The sequence below is a fragment of the Manacus vitellinus genome, unplaced genomic scaffold (assembly GCF_001715985.3).
Source record: "Manacus vitellinus isolate BGI_N305 unplaced genomic scaffold, ASM171598v3 scaffold_10_pilon, whole genome shotgun sequence".
Lineage (NCBI taxonomy): Eukaryota > Metazoa > Chordata > Aves > Passeriformes > Pipridae > Manacus > Manacus vitellinus.
Window position 1 is genome coordinate 12,659,030 of NW_021938838.1, and position 15,199 is coordinate 12,674,228.

The 15,199-nt window shown below is 35.9% G+C and overlaps 1 protein-coding gene across 1 annotated transcript in view; it reads left to right on the plus strand.

Moving 5' to 3' along the window:
• The window catches only part of FTO (FTO alpha-ketoglutarate dependent dioxygenase), a 195,318-nt gene that overhangs the window by 103,980 nt on the left and 76,139 nt on the right, over positions 1-15,199 (plus strand). The gene's annotated exons all lie outside the window — the stretch shown is intronic.

Sequence of the window (15,199 nt, forward strand, 5' to 3'; positions counted from 1 at the left end):
ATTTCCCCTTCCTCTTCCTTTCTGCATGGAAATAGTTTTTCCCTTTCAGTGCCATTCTCCTTACCTGTGGACTGGGCCGTGGATCACTTGCCCTCAAGTTGAGATAATGATTTATAGATATATAGATGTATAAATATACATAAGTGTGTATGTACCCATGTATAAATATCTACCTAGGGAGATGTGTGTATATATATACATACTTAGAACCTCTTGAGTTTTAAGGATTTTTGTGTGCCCTCAATACTGTAAGAACTGTCTTAGTTTCCAGACTGTTGGTGCCAAGGACCCCTCAGCTGCTGCTGCTGGGGATGACAGCTCTGCATCTCTTGTGCTATTTGCACATTGGGTGTACTTTGCAGAGGATGGTTTGGTGTTGACTTTCATAGTATGTAAAGTGGATTCTTCCTATTTCTGTCTCCGTTTATTCCATGTAAAATGTAACTGCCTGTGCCTGGCAAGGAAAACCATCTCAGAGATGTGGTGGGGAGGCTTATAACTCCCAAGTACTTTGTCTTGAATCCACAGCCTTGCTACTCAAGTGTTCCTTCTTTTGGCAATGAGACAGAACATGCTGTTCATTGTCCCTAACCTTCCCTTTTTTTGCCAATGTGATGTAATGCTTGTGGTAAATAAAAATCATTGCAGTTGAGATATGAGTTAACTTTAAATTTTGGCACCTCTAATTGACTAAGATCTCTGATTATTAGTATTTTAATACTTAAAAAATAGTCTTATGAATTAAAGGTACTGAATATATTTTAAGTTCAGTCTATTAAGTGGAGGGGGAGAACAGAGTTACATGATTAATAACAATTATTAAAGCACTTGATGTAGCATGTAACTTCTTTCCCTTTATGTTATGACAGCTTTCTTTACTGAAGAGGTAAATGAGTGTCTGTTATGACTGCTGGGGTGAGAAAAGAGCACTGAAAGCTGGACTCAGTATCAGATCATGTTTCACTAACAGAACAAGATTGATTTATCGTGTTACATTAGGGTTAGATGGACCTAGTACTGCTTCACCACATGCTATTTCATTCCCTTGTCTACTAAGTATGCAAGTACAAACAGCTTTAACACAATTCTTTACCTAGAAACAAGCCTGAGGCTTCATCCAAATACTTTTAACATATGAAAATTGAGCTGCTTTGAACTTGTATGTTTTTGATAACTGCTTGGTATGCTTCCTGGAGGATCACCTGTAGGCTTTTCTTTCCAAATCCTAATCCCTTTGATTAAGTGCCAGGACAGATAGCTCTCATTGAATAACTCCAGTCTCATAATTCTTCCTTCATTCAGAGTTGAAAGGGAGCTGCTCAAGCTTCAATAGGTAAATCCTCAGATTTAGTTAAAGTAATTCAGACACTTAGAAACTGAAATTGTTTTGTTCTGAAACAGGGTTCAGATGGGCTACTGAACATTTACATACCACTTGCTGCCAGAAGCTGCAGGATGAAAAAAAAACAAAACAAATTTTTTTACCAAGAAGGATTAAGAGTAGGAAAACTTTGAGAACGAGACATTAAAGACAACCTGGCATGGAAATTTAAACCCAGAAATAGGAACAGAGTTACTCTGCTTGACTGCTCTTGTGGGTTTTTTTTCTGCAAGATCAGGCTGTGGTGCTGAGCTAAACATTCCATTCCTTCCTTGGCCCTTCTTGTTAGTAACTACCAAAATAGGGAGTAAGCAGGGGAAAAAAAAATTCTTAGTCTTTTTATCTTTACAAGTATGCCTGCTGGGAACAAACCTGAGCCAGTTCAAGATTCTTCTATTTAAAAGTGTTTGTGGCAGAGGAGTATGACGGGGAATTAGAAATAAACCTGTTAGCTGCTGATATCTGGGGGACATAGAGCTATCTATTGCACATACGTTTTTTTGCACACGTCATTTTGTGTATGTGCATAATGAAGCAGTTTTCTCTGTGGAGGACTTACTGTGCACCTAGCAAATAAGAATGTTTTGCACACAAATAATTTGCTTTTGTACTAGAGTTGATTAACTCTAGAAATGGAACAGAACAATTAGAGAAATTACACTCAGTTCATGTGATGGAGATTTTCACAGCTCCTTCCGCCTGAAAATTTGTTATATTTAGCAGAATGCAGCCTACCAAAATAGTACATAGACCTGAGTATTGTGGCACTGAACTAAAGAACTAGCCCATTCTGTGAGCAAGAGATGGGGCTTCCATGGCTATAACCAGTTCCTAGTTAAACTTGAACAAAAACCATCGGGTGACTGTGCACCTTGCCAGCATTAGACTTTCAGTCAAATCCTTTTGCCTCTTTGCTACCAGGTTGTTCCAAAATATTCATGTGCAATAATTTACTCTTGTAGGAAAAAAAATAAGTTCTTACACTGTCTCTCTTATTTGTTGTTGCCATGAAAGGCAATGGTGTTATTTCTGCAGCCCTTTGGCAAGTAAACCACGTGAGCCATTTTAAGACGTGGCTTTACCATGAAAATAAACCACCACTGGAATCAAGTACAGACCTCAAAAACTACAAGAGTAGATTGAAAATTAGGAAATATATAAAGAAGCCAAGACCCCACAAGGTTGGGGTAGTTCTGACTTTCCAATGTGACAGTAAAGCTCAACGTGATTTTTTTTTTTTCTTTTAAGAAGACTTTTTTCCAAATCATAACCCCCATATCAAGAGATTTGTACTTGAGTTGCAGCTCAGAAAATCAATATGGTTAAGTTTGGAAATAGAATGGAATGGTATCCAGCTGCAGCTAATAAGCAAAAGCTAGTAGGCCGGATGACATAAACGAGCTAGAATTTTTAAGGACACAAGTGCTAATTTCTTTGATCTAGAAAATAATTATATATGGTAAAGGATTAGGATTTCAGCCTTTTCTGGGAGATCTTGCTCCAAACAGCATAGCAACACCTATCGTCTCGAATCAGTGCTAACTCAGTATTACATCCAGACGAGGTCATCTCAGTCTAATATCATGAGGTTTTATAAGTTCTTAGGTCTAACTTATTATTTTATTCTTTAACTAATTTGGTAAATAAATCCAGTAGGTATTCAAATTGTTATTAGGGTAATGACAACTTGAGGGTTCTGGTTAATAAGATAAAAATAAAGTAGTTTGGTTAAATAAACTTTGAAGCAGAAAGCCTAAAGGCCTCTTGTTATTACTTCATTAACAAGAAATGCCATGAAGTTATTATTATTATCCTGTAATGGTTCTCCTTCTTATCACTCTTGCATTCTGATCAGTAGGGATATTTAATGAAATAGCAATAAATTTGAAGAAATTACATGTACCCAAGCAAGACTATAAACTAAAAATGAAAACAGGAAGATTTAACATTTGAACATAGACTTTTGAAATGGAGAAAGATTCTGCATGTTCTTATGACAAAGCTTTGGAATGAAAGCAAAAGTTTATGACACATTTTATTAGACCTGTAAATCTGAAAGCTTAGCTGTAGTTTTTAATTTTTATTTTGCCTCTATAACTATTTTTATACCCTCTTTATAGTTGACTGGTCCAAGGTTTAAAATAAGTTCTGCTAGAGTATATGCCCCATTAGTCTTCTATAATAAAATGTGAACATGGCTAAAATAAAACATTATGCCTTAAGAGCAATTAAGAATGGTCTTTTGTAGATAACTGTAACATGAAATACAATCACTGTTTTTATTAGTGGATTTGGGAAAAGCAGCTCAATGATTTATAGCAGAAGAGAGAATTATTTAACATTTTTATTTCTTTTATTTTATGTCTCACTCCTCAGAAAACCTTTTAAGACTCCTGAAATAAGCAAAATCTGTGTTTCAAATGTTTATCATGTTAATGTGAACCTTGGTCCATTTTATATAGGTAGTGCTATGATGTCAGCTAAGAAGGTGTCCTTTTTTCTGTTGTTACTCCAGTCCAAAAAGTGTTGTTCTTGAAAGAAAATCTTGTTCTGTGTTTTATAAGAGTGATAAAATATAAAAGCTGTGCATTGTACTTTATAAAGGCAGGATTTGTAGGGCACAGACATAATCTACTGGGCATTGTTTGAACACAAGGCATAGCATTTCAAAAATACATAGTTTCTTAAAAAGTATAAACACAGTTGAGAGATGTTTCTCTAATTGTATAATAGTTGTTTCTTTGTGATTATTCTGTTAAGCTTCTGATAACTTAGTCTTCAGGATCAGTGTGGCTGGAAGTAGAATCAGTGCTCTTAAACTTGGAGGTGGTGTTCTTCTATTTGAAATACTTAGAAAGACCCGTCCCCTATTTGGATTTTCATTATGTTTAATTTGCTGCTTGCAAGCAAAAAGTGTAAATTTTCTGTCATTGTGAATGAAGGGAGAAGGACAGAGAAGTGAAAAGAAGGTCTGAAATGACTGATATCTTTTCTCAACTCCTTCAGACCGTAAATGCTGTCAGTGTTATGTGGGGTGTGTGCTCCTTTGGAGGCCTTGGTTTCCAAAAGCCCTGAAACTGCCTTCTAGGTTCCTGCTGACAAACCAGGTAGCTGCAGGGGTGCCATGCATTGCCCTTTATTTCTCAGTCTGTCTGTGGGGGCTTGCAAAGTCTTGAGCCAGCGCAATCTTGGTTACACAAAATTAGGACCATGTTTTCTAGACTTTGTACTAGTATATTTGTATCTCAAATAAGAAATTTATTATTATATACTAGTAAGTGTGAGGTAGTATTTGAATAAAAGTAGCTCCTTTTGTCTTTGAAACCTCTTTTTCCATAGCAGAACTGTGTGTAGCTTGAAAAGCCATTAGCATAGAAACAGAAGGGCCACAGCAATATTCCACACTAGGTGACTGCTGGCATTTAGCACAAGCAGGATCAAAGCAGAATGTGTGCCTTGTAAATGATGGAGTTTGCAGTCCTCTAGGCTGGGTAAGTTGGCAAGTCAGAATTCTAACTGATGAAACTGAACTAAATTTCTTTTCTGATATCAACATTTGGAAAAGGAATCAAAATCACATTAGCTAAACTCGTCTTAAACTAAAGATATACAGTGCTTATGTACATATATGTGTGTGCATATATATGTGTAATTTATAAATATATATTTTTGGTGTACAAAAGGCTCTTTATGCTTCTATAGGGTAGTATGAATACGGTCACTGGCCTTATTGTGCTCTTTGTTTCACCTGCCTTTAGAAAGAGCTAGTTCTAAATGAAGTTTCTTCTATAGAAAATTCTACTTCCACAGCTGGGAATATATACAATAAAAATCAGTAGCCTTATGCTTCTGCACTTACCGTAAAGTGTAGTTGCAAATGAAGCAATTTATTTGATTTGTAAGCACATTTGCAAATGTTTTGACAACCTTCTAGTTTACACCACAAATTGTGCAGTAGCGCTGACTTCTGGGGTTAAATCTCCTGGCTCAAAACCAAGGGGTGGTCTTAACTGTCTTTAAATGCTCAGCCCAAAGTATTATCTGGTAGGGACAAATAGTAGCTGACATACACTGTGCTGGTAATATCCTCTGTCTGCTGTAACAAGATCCTTCCCTAGCCAGTGCAGTGCCCTATTTTTGGGATGTGTTGGCTGGCAGTACAAAGTGGGCAGTTAGTCACCTTGAGTTCCACATGCTTGACTTTCAGTCCCCAGGGACTCTGCTCCACGCTCAGTGCGAGCTGCTGTTGGCACAGGCCTTGAGTCAGTCAAAATTCTGTTCATTCTTCAAGATAAGATCTGAAATAAATGTGCCTTTTGAAAACTTGTATGGTTGCCATAGCCATAGGAATGCAGCCTTCATTTAAAATCAGCAGCACATCATAGTCACTGTCTGTGTCTTTCAGAAAATGTTACGTGGAGTTATCCAGAGATTCATAGTCTAGAGAGTGAGAAGGGCATGTATTACCTTAGCTTAGCCTACTTCAGAAAGGTAGCAAAGAAATGTTAGGGTAAATCAAGAAGATTCAAAGAATCTGGCGTGTACATTCTCTTTACAAGTGATAGGATTTGTGCTCTGAACTCATCTAGTAGAGCTCTGAACTGTGCCACAGAAAGTCGAGCAGAGCTAAAGGGTAAAGGAGCCTGAGGAAAAAAGACTATTGAGACTCAGCAATCCACCTGTGCAAGTCCATTTCTTCCAAATCCACCTCCAAAAGAGACAAACGAAAATCGGAATGACTAAAAGGTGTTTTGTAAACTCCAGAAATGGCCTTCTGCTCTCTGGAATAGTTGTGTAGGATCACAGGGGTTCTCCTATTGTGCTGCAGGATCTGAAGTATTTGGCAATGAAGAACTCAGTTCTGTCTGTAGCAAATCTGAATATAACAGCATTAATGTAGATGATAGAGACAGAATGACCCCACCAAATTCACATGGGGATGTAAAATTTAAAGAAAAATATTTATTTTGGCATCATACTGCAGGAGCACGAAAGTACTATGTTACTGGCTTACAAGGGTTGCACGTTAGATGTTTTTCTTTTCTCTGTATGGCTCCGAAAATAATCATTGAAATGAATGATAATTGTCATTTTGCTATAGCACTTTATCAGCATTAATGTAATACTTTTAGTCAACTTGCACTTCTAGTACCAACATGGCCAGTTTCCAAGGGTTTGTTCATGATTTACTCTGTGCTGTGAAAGTGCACTTTCTCTTATTGAAACTGTCAACACGACTGGGAGATCTGCATGATAATTTAATTATCGCTGTTTTTTTCACATTAAAACAATTAAAATCAACTTGCAGAACAAGTCAAACTGTTAACTATGCTCATACAGGCTAAAAAGAATTCTCAAAGACAAATAGTTTCTATTTGGTGACAGGAGTGGCTGTGGCTGAAGGGAGTGATTACTGTATGATTACTGCTCATCACAAATGACTACTTTTTTCTTTTTCTGTTTTTTTTCCTCTTTGCTAATACAGTTATTAAATAGTTTATATAAATGCAATAAATAGTCCTTTTTTAACATTTAGAATTTTAAAACATTTCAGACATTCTTGGAGGATAGCATACAGTGGAAATACAGTGGATTGTGTTAAACAAAATGGGTACTTTGGTGTCTTAGTAATAGTATTGACTTGAGAGTGAATAATAATGAGATTTAAGATGTACAAATCCATGCAGGGCCTTTGCTTGAGAACTTGTGTTGATGCACTTCTCCTTGTTTCTTCACTCTCCCTATGTGCTACTCAGCCTTTTGTCTTCAAAACAAGCAATATAATTCAGGCAGTAGCCCTGTATTTTAGTTTTCATTGGAACTTGACATTCTTACTGATATTTTACATCATTTGAGTTTCCTAACATGAAGAAATTCAGGGCCACTTGGATGTTTGTGAGAACATGATTATTAGCTACAGCAGGGTTGGGATTTCATTCAGGAATTTTATAGAGATTTCGCTTGTATTGAATGCAGAGCTTCAAATACTGTCCAGAGTCATAGAGAGTGTGTATATGACATCTCAGAGCAAGTGACTAAAAATCTTTTGGGAAATAACATGCATGCTAGAGATTAATTATGGAGAAATGGGTGTTGGTACTGTTCAAGTTTAGAATTCAAATTCTAGATACTTGATTTCATTGTTTTCTCTTCATGTGTATCTTTAGCCAACTCCAGATAATAATTGAGTTTATGGCACAATTCATAAGGTGGCTGTTCACAAACTAGTCAACAAAACCTGTCATCACTACCTTGAGTTCTTGGCATTTCTGTTGGCATTTAAATTCTTCATGTATATTCTGATGGGTAAGTATTTATTATAGTATCCCAGAATTATCTTTTCAAGATAACAAAAGAAAATAGAGGATCATAGGCAGAAATTATGTTACTAATTAGAATCAGTAGATATATTTGTACATTCATTGAGTTTAGTTACATTTTAAATTCTGTACTATGAGATATTCTGTACTGAAAAAACATTTTTTTGTACTCCTTGTGAACAGATAATAGGTAAGTAAAGCTTAGATTGATATTGATTTATAGGGCTGATCACTGACAGTCATTGCTGATGCACAGTAACACGTGCCTTCAGCTTCCTCTTTATGTCCAATAGATCTCCATTTAACTCTGTGCTAATTTGCACATATGCAACAGCTTTATCTTCAGCCTACTGTATTACCACTCAGGTCTCTACCTGTGGTTGCCTGTGGTGGGATGCATACTATTTTCAGTATTTGCAAGTATGGAGTATTTGGGGTAAAGCTTAATTATTAAAATAGCTATGTCCATAAAGGACCTATACTGAAAATATACTTTTTCGTATCTGCTTAATTGTTGAGTAGAAGGAGCACAAAAATAATTTTTAATCAATTCCTTTCAAGAGTTTGTATTCTCTGCTAGGAAATCCTTTTGCTTTTTCGTAGTTCACAGAAGACACCTTGTGCTTGTATGTACAAATGTATGTGGCATTCAGTTCTGTGCCGCTGGTACTGAGGTACCTAATGTTGATGTTTTCCTCTTAAATACCATAAGTGATATGAAATATGCAGAAAGGGCTTCCACAGAGAGAGAAATACTTCTTTAAAGTTTAGTTTACACAGGTTTGGGATGAGACAACCCACAGAGCAGTTGCTGAGATCGCATACACAGACAGTTGTGCTTTCTGTAATTTTTAATTGCTTTTTAAATTATAGACTAGAAGCTGTTTGATGTACTGAAAAAGGCTGAGTCTTTCTGTGGTTCATGCCCTGGTTTGGGGGCTCTGGCTGAAATTTCATAGTCCTTTCAGGAATTCCCTCAGTGAGTTTGGAGGAGTCTCTTCATGAAATGTGAGAAAGCACTAGTTATCTAACTGTGAAGAGCAGCTTGTACGGACAGAGAATGGATGTCTCCAGCCTCCATGCATAAGGTATATTTAAAATCACATTTAATCACAGGCTAAATGGCATGTTTGCACTACACTAACATATTATGTTTAACAGATGCTGGGAACAACACCAATAATCAAAAGGATTTTTAGTGAGATGTGTCAGTGCATTGAGGCTGGGTTGAGATACTCAATTATGAATGTCCTTTGAGCAGGAGATATTAAACTTGCTTGTGTTCCTTCATTTAAGGCCAAATGTCAGATCATCTTTCAGTAATGCTAAATTTTTTTTTTCTTGCTGGGGCAGATAATGTTGTGACAGCAGTTCAATGCTATAATTCCCCTAAATTACATATTGAATGAAAACATTTCAAGGGTATCAACTGCTTACTATAGAGGTATATTTGCTCTGCTTGCCTGAATCCTCATATGTCCCTTGCAAAATTTCTTTGAAAGTCTTTAAAATCTATTTGTGTATCATCTGTAGAGTGTAAAGGAAAAAGGTATGCAGATTAGGGGGACAAAAGAGCATTTCAATTATGTGATAAATAGAAATGCTTATGTCCTTTTTGTTAAAAAAAAATCAGCTCTGTATATTTGAAAGCATATTACTAGTGTGGCACACAGAGGTTTTCTGCACAAGGGTCAATTTAATCTTTGTGTTTTCTTGGACACTGCCTGCACTGGTTCTGAAAACTGGGTTTTTTTGAGAATATATTTGCTTTGAGTCAGATGAAAGGGATACTAAGAATGCCATAATGTTGGTAAAATGGAGTTCTTGGGAACACTGCATTATCCCTGCTTGTGAACTTTCAGTAGTTTGATTTTCTATCAGAATAAACAAGAGTTGAAAGATGACTAGTTCCTCCTGATTATGTGCAAACTTTATCACTCAGCTATTACCATCTGAAGTCTTGTGTAAACAGCTGTACCACAGGGGACGTTCTCTAAATTGCAAGGTCTTCCCACTTTGCTACCACAGAAGACTGACTGCAAGTCAGTCCCTGCCAGCTCATGTTAAAACAGACCCAGTCCCTGTGTTAGGTCACCTATTAGAGACACATCTCTCTTCTAAATCAAATTAAGCTTTTTCTGGGCATCTGCTTTTTATCACCAAGATTTTTAAACCGCTAACACTCATTACCATGAACAAAGTTGTCTAACTGGAGCACTAAGTAGCTGCATATGGCTTTTTTTTATGCTTATGGACCTGTATTTCCCTGCTGCATCTCTGTGGCTTTGAGGAAGGGGGCATTTTGTTGATCTGCTTGGGCTCATGTTTCTATAATTACTGCAGGTGCTTTGAAGAAATGAAATTTGCCTGTGATCTGCCCTTAAATTGTGAAGTTAAGGAGGCTTCTTTGCTCCAGTTGTAAAATTTGTTGTGAGATCTACCTGCTAAAAGGGCTGAGCAGGACTGGCTGAGAAAGCTAAGAAAGCATTTTTTTGTTTGTCCTCTCCAATAGCTGGAAAAGCTACTACAAAAAAATTATATAGTGAAGTAAGAGTCTGTGTTGTTCTTAAGAAATACAAAGGCAAGTTTAAATATGTTACATAGAAGTTAGAGTAGGTAAAAAGGAAATCAGTGTGCGGAAATTGGTTTTATATTTGGATCATTCTGCTTTAAAATAAACATGTAAAAATAAACAGGACACTGTACAGCTATCTTAAGATCCATGAAACCCAATAATGGAGCAGCCCACTTGTTTACAGCTGAAGTGTTACAGTCAAATGACTGAAGGAGTTAAACACCTGGAGCAAGGCTGCTAAACTGCTAAGCTGGCTTTTGGCAGCAGCACCAGCATGCAGAGAGAGTTTTTCCTTCATTATGGTTCAGTGACTAATTCATTCAAAGCTGAGAAACCAATTGAGAGTTGAAAATGCAGGAAAGCTTCTTTTCCCATTCTAACCTTTCTGTATATCGATATGTAAGAGGACTTGAGCTGCAGGTTTTGAATGCTTGCTGGACATGAAAGACAAAAATAAAAGAATTAATTCTTTTAATATATCCAGTGCACTAAATTTGTTTTTGTTTTAATTAAAAAACAACTATTCAAGAAATTATCATCTTGTACATTTTCAGTTTCCCTAAATGTAGACCTAAACCACATTTTTTGTCATTTTTGCTAAATATTTAAATAGTTAGTAATTACTTCCAAAGTGCTAAAATGTATAGAATTGGCTAAGTAAATATGTATAATGTAGAATTGACAAAAATGTATTTCTGTCAAGTGTGGTAGTTATTATATTAAGTTAGGAATGTTTTTGTAAACTGAAGGTTTTAGTTAGTACTTCTTGGCTTCTTACAAGTAATCCCTTCCTTTAGAGATTTCACTTCTATTTATTTCCGCTGATCTTGTTCCTCTGAGCTAAAACTATTCTACCATGACAAAATATAAGGTTCACATGTCAGATCTTGAGCATTTACAGGTAGCAATAACTGATCTATGAAAGTATCTCAGGCTTTCCTATTTGAAAAGAAATACTTCTTTAAAAGAGGTCATATATGTTTTGATAGACTACATTCTTCAACCAGATCTTTTGTATTTTGCTATACTTATAAAGTCAAGTTTAGGAAAGGAAGAGTCTCATGTATGTTCTCAAAAGAAGTATAATTTAAGCCCACTTCCACTTTGTTGAATATGTTTGAGAAGTTCAGAATAGAGCTTTAGATAAACAGATGGACTTACAGAGAACTGAATTACAGGAAATTATTGGTTTAAAGTTTTAATTTTAGTTTTTTCTCACCTTTTGATTTGGGAAGTTAGACATAAATTAGAATACTTTTAATACTTTTGGCTGTGATTTATAATTACCTAAACAAAGTCTTAAAGCAGTGTTCACAAGAATCCGTCAAGTACTGATTAAGATTTCAAAGGATTTTTAAATTTTTTTTTTATAGAGGATTGCAACTGTAGATAAATATTTTTTCTAGTTTGTTACGCTCTATTTCATCCCTCTGTAATTTCAAGTTTCATAACCTTTTCCCTCTTATATCAAGAGATATTTTGAATATGAAAAGATCATGTCAAAACTTAGCTCAACCCTTCATCAGGCTTTTTAAAACCTAACTTAGAATTCTGTTTCTAAGATAAACAGATTTGGATCAGAAAGATTTTCAGCTAGCTAGTATTCATTTTGGCTGAGAGTTCAAGCAACATCTTTAATCATATTTTTGTTGATTATTTATTAGTTTCTGTGGGAAATCAAAGGACAGACAACCTAAAATATGTCTTCCGTAAGATACATCATGAATCAGAAGCTGTAGCAAAGAATTTCTAGGATGTGTCTTTCATGTACTTATAAGAACTGATTGAGAAATAAAATATACATCTTTAGTGTGTGTGTATAACATGCAGATGAAGGCTGACCCAAAAATGGAAGACTCCACTATCTGGTTGGAGTAGGATTTCTATTTCATTACTAGAGTAAGAAAAGAGTATTTCTGTTCTGTTCCTTGTTATCTGAAGGACCATGGTTAAAACTAGGGCAAAACATCAAAGAAAATTGGCATAAAAGTGCACATTAAGAATACATGTCTACCTTTGGAAATGTTGCAAAATATGTGTTTCCATAATTGGTCTGTACTTGCATGGGGTAGTAGTAAAATGTGATATCATCCAAAAATAGCTATGAAACCCCCATCAGCTTTTAGCAATCACTGTTAAGTACTTTTGAATGATGATAGTCAAAGACTGGCCTTAGTACTGACACTAACAAGGAGACAATAGTCTCTTCTTGTAAGAATGTCAATATGCTGAGCATTTTATTGCAGACATCAGTGGTAGGAAAAAAAATACTAGTTAATCGAAAATGTGATTATGTAAAACTAATTCTTCATTTCGAATGTGCTGCTGTAAAAAAATATCGTTCCAAGATTTTTACAACTTTGGTAACCCACATTTCATTCAAGAAGCTCCTTGGCCAGGGAGAAGCACCATTATCTGACATAATGAGTAAGAAGCATTTAGCTGATTTCTGGCTGCCAGTTCGTGTCTCTGAGCTTTTCTGGCTGCTTCTGTTTGTGGGGGATTTGACTCCTTCTCCCTGCCTTCCCTCTCCCAGTCCTTCTGCCTGCACGTTTTCTAGGTTTCCTCCTTCTCTAGTGAGAGGGTACCTGTCATCAGCAGTGTAAATTTTTACTGCAGTAACTTGTTGATACGAACTGAGCAGACAGAATGTCCATCATCAAATGCTCCATCAGGATGCTGTTGGCTGCCGAGAGAGGGATGGAAATACTGAAAAAGTAATGCATGCCCCCCAGCAAGAAAACCAGAGAAAAAAAATAAATGCTGTGCAGATTCATGCCAAATTTGTAGTGGAATTTGGATTTTCTTCCAAAACGTACTGACAGTTTAATAAAAATAATTTATGTATTGAATTTTATCCTTAAAACCAATTATTTTTCTCATCTTTGTTTCCAATTTGAGTGGTGAATACATTTTTCTTTATATATATCAGTTTGGCAGTAGAAATCGTTCCTTTTTTTTTTTTTTTCCTCCCCAACACAAAATAATAGAAACCAAAACACAAATATAAAATTTTTATAAAATAAATAATAAAACATGTTCTTCATTTTTTATTGGAAAGCAATCAAATGTCTTGTAACAAGAATATTTTTCTTCCATAAAGTATATTGAGTTTTTTTCAAAAAGCTCTTTCTTATAGGGGGTAAAAGTAATGATTTCATTTAATTCTTTAGCATTTCCTTTGTAGGGCAGAGTCTGCCGGAGTATTAAAACAGAGGTTTAGTGCCGTATTTGGAATTGGGTGGTATTTGGCAGTCTGAATGTCAGTGCTGCCAAATATAATATGATTCAAACACCACTAATAGTTTCTACTTAGCCATATGTGCGATTTTGTAAATGTCTATGGAAATTGTGCAATACTCATTTTTTTGGGATGATCTATATATGCAAACACAAGCTGTGTCCTCATTCTGTGTCCTAAGGCAAGATTTCCAAATAAGAGAGAGTACAAGCCAGTAGCCAAAATACAGCACAGCTTTTATTTTGTGAGCTTGTGTCTCCTTCAGTGTAGAAGTTCTGTCTATCCAAACAGTAAACTCATTACCTTGTGCTTCATTTTCATCCAAAGAGCCAAGTGCTTGAGGAAAGCATCAACTATTAATTAGCCTTTATAAAACAATAAAATAGTCTTTATAAAAGAATAAATTAGATACAGCCCCATGTTTGCATGCCTTTGTCAAGAAGGTGAGAGATGCTACTGCTGGTTTTTTTTGCTTATATCTCAGAGTGAGAGCAAAGCCCGCTGTGTTTTCCTCTACCCTTTTCATAAATACCTCTGATTTTTTTTATTGAAGTGAAGTGATTTAAGGACACTTGGGATCAAGGATTTTCATTTTTTTTTAAATAGTCATTATTTAGTTTCTAGATGTATTGGTGAGGAAACAAAGATTACCTTGTTCATAAGGGAATTGGTGCCCCAGGTTAATGTCCAGGTGTTCTTTCAACTGATGGCTGAGACTAATTTCTTCCTGGCCCTCTGGTAACCAGCTGAAGCAGGAGCCCAGCTGGTATATCTTCACTCTTGCATACCAACATCTTTCACTGATTCACAGATTTCCTTATATCCTCAGTACTTCCTCTACTGCTTAACAGTCTTCGAACAGTAGTTGTGCCTTGCAATGGCTGCATCTGAACCAAGGAATGATTTTTTTTTTTCCAATCATAATCTCATAATGATCCTCATAAGCTTTATTTGTCAAAAGGTCATAAATTTGAGAACCCATCAAAGGTTTGCTAAAGAAATACTTAACACTGAATATTATCTGGTTTGAATCTTGTGAGTTTGGATGGCATTTCAGCAGGTAATGCTACAAAGGAGAGTTCTTAATACATTTAAGTCAAGCATTCAGTCTCTTATTTTCTCTCTCTCTCTCACACACACACTTATCTGCTACCACCTGTCAAAGTTCACAATTTCAGTCAGTTTTTGCCTGCTACACATAGATGTAAACTATGTCAATCTAAAAATACACTGAGCAACAGAGACATCTAATGTTCCTTTACTGCATTCTGAACCTTAGGGTGCATATATTGTGTGCTTAGTTTTTAAACTTCCATGCAGGGTTTACAGATCTTTTGTATTCACCATTTGGTGTATGACCTATTTGAATAAGGGAGTTAGTAAATGTTAGAAGGAAGCAGGTGAGGGACAGCAAAGGGGCAGCCATCAATTCCAACTGCATCTTAGTAAAGAATATACTTACCCTGAGGGTAGGTGGAAAGTGGAAGCTTCAGAGTTGGAGTTTCTTATGGGAAAAAAATGACAAACAAAGTGATCTTTGCAGGTGCTGTTGACCTGTGAAGTAGGAAGAAGGCAGGTTCATTATTTATATGGTGGAAAATATCAGATGGGAGTACACAGCACAGAGAAAAATAAATTTAACCTCGTGTAGTAAACAGCAGTTTGAGGAAATAAACTCTGAA